The sequence below is a fragment of the Myotis davidii genome, unplaced genomic scaffold, assembly GCF_000327345.1.
Source record: "Myotis davidii unplaced genomic scaffold, ASM32734v1 scaffold568, whole genome shotgun sequence".
Lineage (NCBI taxonomy): Eukaryota > Metazoa > Chordata > Mammalia > Chiroptera > Vespertilionidae > Myotis > Myotis davidii.
In genome coordinates this window covers 27,363-35,616 of record NW_006299372.1, presented here as the reverse complement: position 1 = coordinate 35,616, position 8,254 = coordinate 27,363, and positions in this window count along the sequence as shown.

Here is an 8,254-nt window from a genome sequence, read left to right as displayed (position 1 = left end):
ACAGACATGATATATCTATCTATTAGGTCTTCGTTGATTTCCTTCATTAGTATTTATAATATTCAGCTTACAGATCCTGTTTATTTCTGTTAGGTTTGTAATTTAGTATTTTACCAGAAATGATTATAAACAGTGTCATACTTTTAAATTTAAGTTTCCATATTTTCCTTATTAGTATGCAGTTATTTTTAAACATAGTTTTGGTCAAATATAACACAGTTGTAGATCAGATTTCTTCTGGAATCTGCAGGGTTGAAAACTTTCCTATAGGCAATGGAATCAATACAAAGTGGTAAAATATTATGTTGTTTAGTTATGACAAATAGGCGATAAGGACAGTAAATGGACTGAGTTAGGCTGTTCCTCAATACCAAAGTCAAAGGATTGTGTTTATGGTAAAATTCTTATCAAAGAACTATGAAACAGTGTGGAATAAATGTACTCAGAGCAATATTGGTTGCTACATACTAGATGTATGGTAGAAACATAATACTCAGATGTCTCATGTGCGATTGGATTATTCATACTCTGCTTGTGTTAAATTGACTTGGCTCAGAAATTTATAGTGAATAAGTCTCTATATATTAAAGGAGCCTTAATACCTGCAATGATATGAGAGTAGGGAGAGGAGTGGTTGACTGCTCTTATCCCAGATATAGGGAGAAACAAAAATCTTCATGTTTTTTCATATATTTCCCTTTTTACAAGTGACAAAAGCTAAATGACTCAAATATTTGCTTCTGAGAAACAGGGAAGATTTCTTTCTCATATCTGAATACTATTCCGTGTGTGTGTGTGTGTGTGTGTGTGTGTGTGTGTGACATCTTTTTATTTATTTATCTATTAATAAACACTTAGGTTGTTTCCATATCTTAACTATTGTGAGTAGTGCTACAGTGAACATGAGAGTAAAAATTTCCTTTCAAGATCTTTTTGCATTTCTTTTGGATATCTAGCCAAATAAGTTTAGGGATCTAATATACAGCATACTGTATTGCATACTTGAAAGTTGCTAGGAGAATAGATCCTAGATCAGGGGTCCTCAAACTTTTTAAACAGGGGGCCAGTTCACTGTCCCTCAGACCGTTGGAGGGCCAGACTATAGTTTAAAAAAAAAACTATGAACAAATTCCTATGCACACTGCACATATCTTATTTTGAAGTAAAAAAAACAAAACGGGAACAAATACAATATTAGTATTTGCATGTGACCCGCAGACTATATTTTGTGGACCCCTGTAGATGTTCTCACCATGAAGGAAAATGGGAATATGTGACACGATGAAGGCGTTAGCTAAAGCTACGATGGTAAATATTTTGCAGTATACAAGTGCTTTAAATCAACACATTCTATACCTTATACAATGCCAGCTATGTCTCAATAAATCTGGAAAATAAAAAAAAAGGAATAGGAAACCAGTTAATGTAAAGAAGACTCGTGTAGAATAATAGATTGAAAACATGGGCACAGTTTCTCATGGATCCCATTCAGAGGTGGAGTCTGTTTTTCTATGCCTTGAAACCTGGTCTTGTGACCTTTGTTGACCAATAGAATATTGAGGGGAAAATGTTGTGAGTTTTCTAGACCATGGGCCCTCAGATATCCTGAAGTTACTACTCTTGCTCCTTTGGAATACTACCTGAGACTGTCATGTAAAGAAACTTAATCTATTGGAATTTTGCCACATTAGAGTAGAACTATGGAGCCTCAACTGACTGTCACATGGACTACTGGACAAAAGAGAAAAGACATTTGGACCTCCCTGTCCAATGAATGAGCCCATGCAGAACCATTAGAAGAACCATCCACCCAATCCATAGAACTGTCGTAAATAATCATTGTTGTAAACCAGTAAGTTTTGGGGTAATGCAGCAACTAACATCTGATCTATGTTCCTTATTAATTGAGAAATTCAGAGAGGAGATTGAAATATTCTTTACATTTTTGAAAAATCATATTTGTGGGGGGTAAGAAGGCTGGCAACTAAAAATGATAAGGTTTCAACTTTTCAGCTGTATGATTCTCTAACTTTGTAATACTTCTTTTGCAATCTTGACATCTTGAAAGTGGAACAGTTAGTTATATGATGTCAATAAGTAGGGCAGAGGTCATTTTTTAAAATAAATACTTTAGTAGTCCTATTCAGCAAGCCAGCTACTATTAATATTGCAATGCTACAACCAACAAGATTACAGGTAATAAAATATTTCTATTTTAAAGAACTTGTCATAGTCATATTAGCAGCTGAAATAAAAGTAGTTACTGCATTAATATTTATTTTCAGTGTGAACGTTTTAGCACTTATATGATAGGGCTTTCAATGTATTTTAAACACAGAAATGCCCTATATTGGTATCATCTAGCCATTGTACTCTTAGTTATGTGTTATTGTTCTTAACAAGGTGAGGCCTATAAGATTAAATTAGCAAGTGAACACTAATAAGAGGCATCATTTTTTGTTTTTGTTTTGCTACAAATATATACACAGACACATGTGGAGTCAGATTTAAATTTATTCAGTCATCTGAGGAGATTTAAACAATCAAGAGCAATGTAGGTTTATTTTAAACTTTACTAACATGTGAGGCTTATGAAAAAAAAAGAGTTGTGATAATCTTAGAAAAAAAAAATCATTGATTTGTGCCAAAAAGGTAAAATGGAACCCACCACTTAGGTATTTCTTTTCTTTTACTCTTATTTTGCACAGTGGGTATGGAAGTTACTCTTCTGCTTTCATTCAGTTAAATTCTAAAGCAAGTTCAAGTTCCTTTCAGACACTCAAACTCATTCTACTGTTATACCTGCATCTTAAGTGTTGATTCAGAAAGAGAAATAAGGCTTACTGCTGAGTTTTGAATAAAACATTGCTATTTTTACTATCATCTCAGGACTTTCAACTCATGAGAGGCTCTGAGATTGGACAGGGAAAAAAATGTAACCATAAAAATTACTGCTATAGAAATGCAGAGCAATGGACTAGCTTTCAGGAGTGTGTGGACATCATATGTATCCTGGCTTGTCTTTTCAGCTTGTTGCTTCTATTATGGATGGAAATTGAAATCCCACCATCTCTCCTTCCATTCACACATTTGCTCACAAGTTAAGTCATCTCAGAGCGAACTCTGCTATTATTTTAAGATGCTAAATGCAAAATAAGTGACTTCACAAAGGCTCTATGATAGACAGTTTTACCTGCAGGTGACCAAAAATAATCAGGATGACAGTTGAAGTTTAGGTTGCAAAACCAATAACTCACTTTAGACAAGAAGAAATGTCAAATTCACATTTATTACTCATTTCTGTGCTTAGTAATAATAATACTTTCCACTAAAAAATTCTATCAAAGGAGTCCATTGACTTCAAAATTCAGTCATTGTAATAAAAATACTTTGAGTTAATAAAGGTAAATATTCACAAAACAGATCCTAAAGACTAAATTAATATTTTATCTATTATAAAACACTTTACAGAAAGAAATGCTGCTTTCATGTTATAAATCTAAAGTGGATAAAGTGGCATTATATTCAGACTTTTTTAAAATTAAATTTATTGGGGTGACACTGGTTAACAGGGTCATATAAGTTTCAAGTGTACATATCTATGATATATGATCTGTATATTGCATTTTGTGTCTACCACCCAAGTAAAAAATCATATATCAATAGTTACAGTAAAAGCATTTGATGAGATACAATATCCATTAAAGATTAAAATACTCAATAAAATGGGTATAGAAGGCAAGTACCTCAACATAATAAAGGCCATATATGAGGGTTTGTCAATATTATACTTAATGGTGAAAAACTGAAAGCTTTTCCTCTAAAATCAGGAACAAAACAAGGATACACACTATCACCACTATTATTCAATACTAGAGGCTCAGTGCATGAAAGTCGTGCACTGGGGGGGTGGGGGCGGGGAGACTCGCCAGCCATGAGCCCGGATTCTGGCTGAGTGGCGCTCCCCCTATGGGGCAGCTCCTGCATTAGGCATCTGCTCCTTGGTGGTCAGTGTGCATCATAGCCACCGGTCATTCTGCCATTCGCTTTATTTGCATATTAGGATTGTACTATATAAGATAGTTCTGGAAGTCCTAGCCAGAACAATCAGGCAAGAGGACAAATAAATGCCATCCAAATTAGGAAGGAAGAAGTAAAAATGTCACTTTTTTCAGATTACATGATTCTGTATATAGAAAACCCTAAAGACTCAACCACAAAAACCTTTAGAAACAATAGACAAATACAGTGAAGTTGCAGGATACAAAATCAATGTACAAAAAACCCCACTGATTTCCTATATGCTAAACAGGAAACTTCAGGAAAGGAAATAATTAAAACAATTCCTTTTGCCTTTGCAGCCAAAAGAATACAATACCTAGGAATAAACTTAACGAAGGATGTGGAGGACCTATATACTGAGAACTACAAAGCATTATTAAAAGAGATAGAACAAGACACAATGAAATGGAAAGATCTTTCGTGTTCATGGACTGGAAGAATCAACACAGCTTGAAAGGGCCATATTACCCAAGCCAATACACAGATTTAATGCAGTCCCCTTCAAAATCCCAATGTCATTTAAACAAATAGAAAAAAAAATCATCAAATTGCTATTGGAACCACAAAAGACCTCCAAATAGCCAAAGCAGTCCTGGGTACAAAGAACAAAGCCAGAGGAATCACACAGTTACTGGTGGAACTGGGAGGTCCTCATCCCCGCCTGTTGCTCACGGGAGGGGCAGTTTTCGGATATTCCAATTATCACAGCAGCATGGGATTGGCAGAGAAACAGACACACTGACCAATGGAACTGAGTTGAGAGCCCAGAAATAAACCACATGTGTATGGGCAAATCATGTTTGACAAAGGAGCCAAAAACACACACAGTGGAGAAAAGAAAAGCTCTTCAATAGATGGTGCAGAAGTTATTTTAATGTCCAAGGATCATAAATGAGAGATGTTGATGACTGAGTGGAAAAATATAATGGGGAGTAGGTAATGCTAGGTAAATGTTGCAGTGATCTTTTATCACTATCCTAAATCATATTGTTTTGAAAGGAGGCCTTGTATTGTCAGCAACCTTTAAGAGGGAGACCAGACTGCGGCTTAGGCTCCTGGACTGCGAGAGGACGCAGGCCGGGCTGAGGGACCACCCTGAGTGCACGGATTTTCGTGCACCAGGCCTCTAGTGATAAATAATGATAAATAGTGACAAGACATGATCAGACAGCCATTATTATTATTATTATTATTATTTTCTTTTATTTCAGAGAGGAAGAGAGAGAGTCACACATCAGTGATAAGAGAGAATCATTAATTGACTGCCTTCTGCAAACACCCTACTTGGGATTGAGAACACAAGCCAGGCATGTACCCTGATGGGGAATCAAACCATGAACTCTTGGCTCATGGGCTGTGCTAAACCACTGAGCCATACTGGCCAGGCAATATCTACTTTTTAAATAACAACATGATGAAAATGGCTGAGAGACTAACAGGGATAAACAGAATCAGTACATCGTTGCTAAGAAATTTAGGAATAGAACTTGGCATTGTATTTATTGTGGTTTTTAAAGATGGTATAAAAGTTGTGTAAATCGTCTAAATGTGTTAAAATACTTTTGAAAAGTTGCTGGAAATCATTAGTTAAACCAGTGTATCAGCAGAGACTGAACACGGGGAGAAACAGGGAAGAAGAAAAAAACACAAAGAGAAAAATACAGTAGAAGCCCAGGCAGCTGCACCTCTCTCGGGGAGGCTTTTATCAGAATTGCATGAGTAAGCGTTCTTTGCCTTGACTGAAATCAATTTAGTCATTCTTTGTTATGTCGCCTCAGGAAACAGTCTCAAGGAAACTATCTTGATGTTCAATTGTCACATACTGCAAGTTAATAAACCTTTAATTTATGGTTGGCTTTTTAATAACCACAAAGATAATGCCTCATTGAAAAGGACGGAGGGAAGAAAAGAGGGAGAGAAAAGAGGAGGAGAGGAGAAAGAGAGGAAAGAAAACTTCTTAAGGTATTTTGCCTAGAGGCCCTTGACATCAGCAAAGCTCCAGTTTTTAACTTACTGTTTCCGGACCCAATTGCACTATTTTTATAACTTTATTTTGGGACTTATTTAGCAGAGATGCAGAGGTGGCAGAGGACTCAGTGAGGAGAGTCACTCTCCAGGGTATATCTGCCAGTGTTTTCTCTTCCCAATACATCTTATTTTCACCTACAGACGCAGTAAGAATCGAAGCCCTATTTGTAAAAATAAAGATTCTTTCAATATGTTTCTGTACCACAGCATTCACTCCAACACTAGAATGGAGTCACCTGGCCTCAGCAACTTATACAGAGGTCATGCAAGAAGCATGCCTTCTTCCTGGTCTCTGGTTTTCAGGGAAAAGGCACTAAAACATGGGTGAAATGAAAGCTAAAATATTTTTAATACAAATCAATAAGTCAATTCTTGTCTCCCCCAAACCTGCTGTATTCAGAGATCAAGAAAGGAAGGCAATATATGTGTGTGTGTGTGTGTGTGTGTTTCTAAACCATGTTTTATTAGCTCGCTTTGTTGATTTTTGGGGGGAATATAAATTAAAGCTGAATCTTCTTCCAACCCAGATACTCTCCACAAATGTAGTAATGAAAGAAAACACTCTCATTATTGGATAAATATTAACCCAGAATGTGATGTGCAGAACAGGCCGGTCCCCTAAGAGATGGCAGAAAATCTTATCCTTTGATATAGCCATTACATAGAGGTTCTCAAAATAAATGATGATTAATCCTAAGTAAGAGCATTGGCTGTACCATTTGTCATATACAGTTCATCCTAGACCCCCAATGGTAATTGTAATGACCAATATGTTAGCTAATTGTCTTAATCCAGAGGAAAAACAAACCTCTCATAAATTATGACAGGAGATAGTTTCACAACTTGGAGCAAGTTAGGGCTCCCACCTGAATCTGAAAGATAAGGCTGCTATCTTCCCCAGTATTTACATTTCAAAGAGATGGCTCCCAGGTTCTTGAGAAAGACATTTCTGGTTCTTAAAGCTGACAGAAGTCCTATCTAGCTTAAAAAATAATAATAATATACATATGTATACATATATATATATAAATTCTAAATATTCTAAATATTCTAATGTAAATGCTCTAAAAAAAGGGAGAGAAGTCTCTTCCCTTATTTCCAATCAGGAGTCTTAGACCTCTTTAATTTTTATTTATTTTTGTTAATCCTCACCCGAGGATATTTTTCCATTGATTTTTAGAGAGAGTGGAAGAGTGGAAGGGAGGGGGAGAGACAGAGAAAGAAACATTGATGTGACAGAGACACACCGATTGGTTGCCTCCTGTACGCATCCCAATTGTGGCTGGCGATTGAGCCTGCAAACAAAATGCATATGTTGACCAGACTTGAACCTGAGACCCTTCAGTCCACAGGATGACACTCTATCCACTGAGCAAACTGGCTAGGGCAAGCTTCTTTAATTTCTTAAATTTATGGCAGGAACATTGGTTAATAACATGATATCAATTTCAGATGTAGAGCTTCGTAGCATGACATCTGTATCCTCTATTGTGTGCCGCCACCCAAAGTTTACTCTCCTCCCATCACCATGTATTTGACCCCCTCTGCCCTCTTCGTTCTCCCCCACAACTCTACCCTCAGGTAACCACCATTCTGCTGTCTGTAGCTATGAGTTAGGTGTGGGTTTTTTTTGTTTGTATGTATGTTTTGTTTGTTTACTTCTTTATTTTTGTTTTATATCCAACCGCTGAGTAAAATCTGTCTGTTCTGGTTCTAACATATAAATTAGCATAATACTCTCAAGGACCGGCATGTTGTCGCAAATGGCAGCACTTCATCTTCTCTCATGGTTGAGCAGTATTCCATTTATTTTGTAGCGTATCTTCTTCAGTCGCCCACTGAAGCACATTTAGATTGTTTCCGTGTTTGGGTTATTGTGCATAATGCTGCAACAAATTTAGAGGTACATATATTTTTACGAATAGTTGGGGGAGGAAGTAGAAGAGGGCATAGAGAGGATAAGTGGTGATAAATAGTGATGAAAAAAATAAAAGGAAAAAGTTAAATTTTATTAAGTAACAGCATTAGAATCTCTTTCTGTATAACAGTACTTCTCACCAAGGGACAATCCACTCCACCGCGCCCCCCCCCGCCCCCCGGAGGATGCTTGGCAAAGCCTTGAAGATTTTTGGCTCTGAATATAAAGGACGGGGGGGGGGGGGGG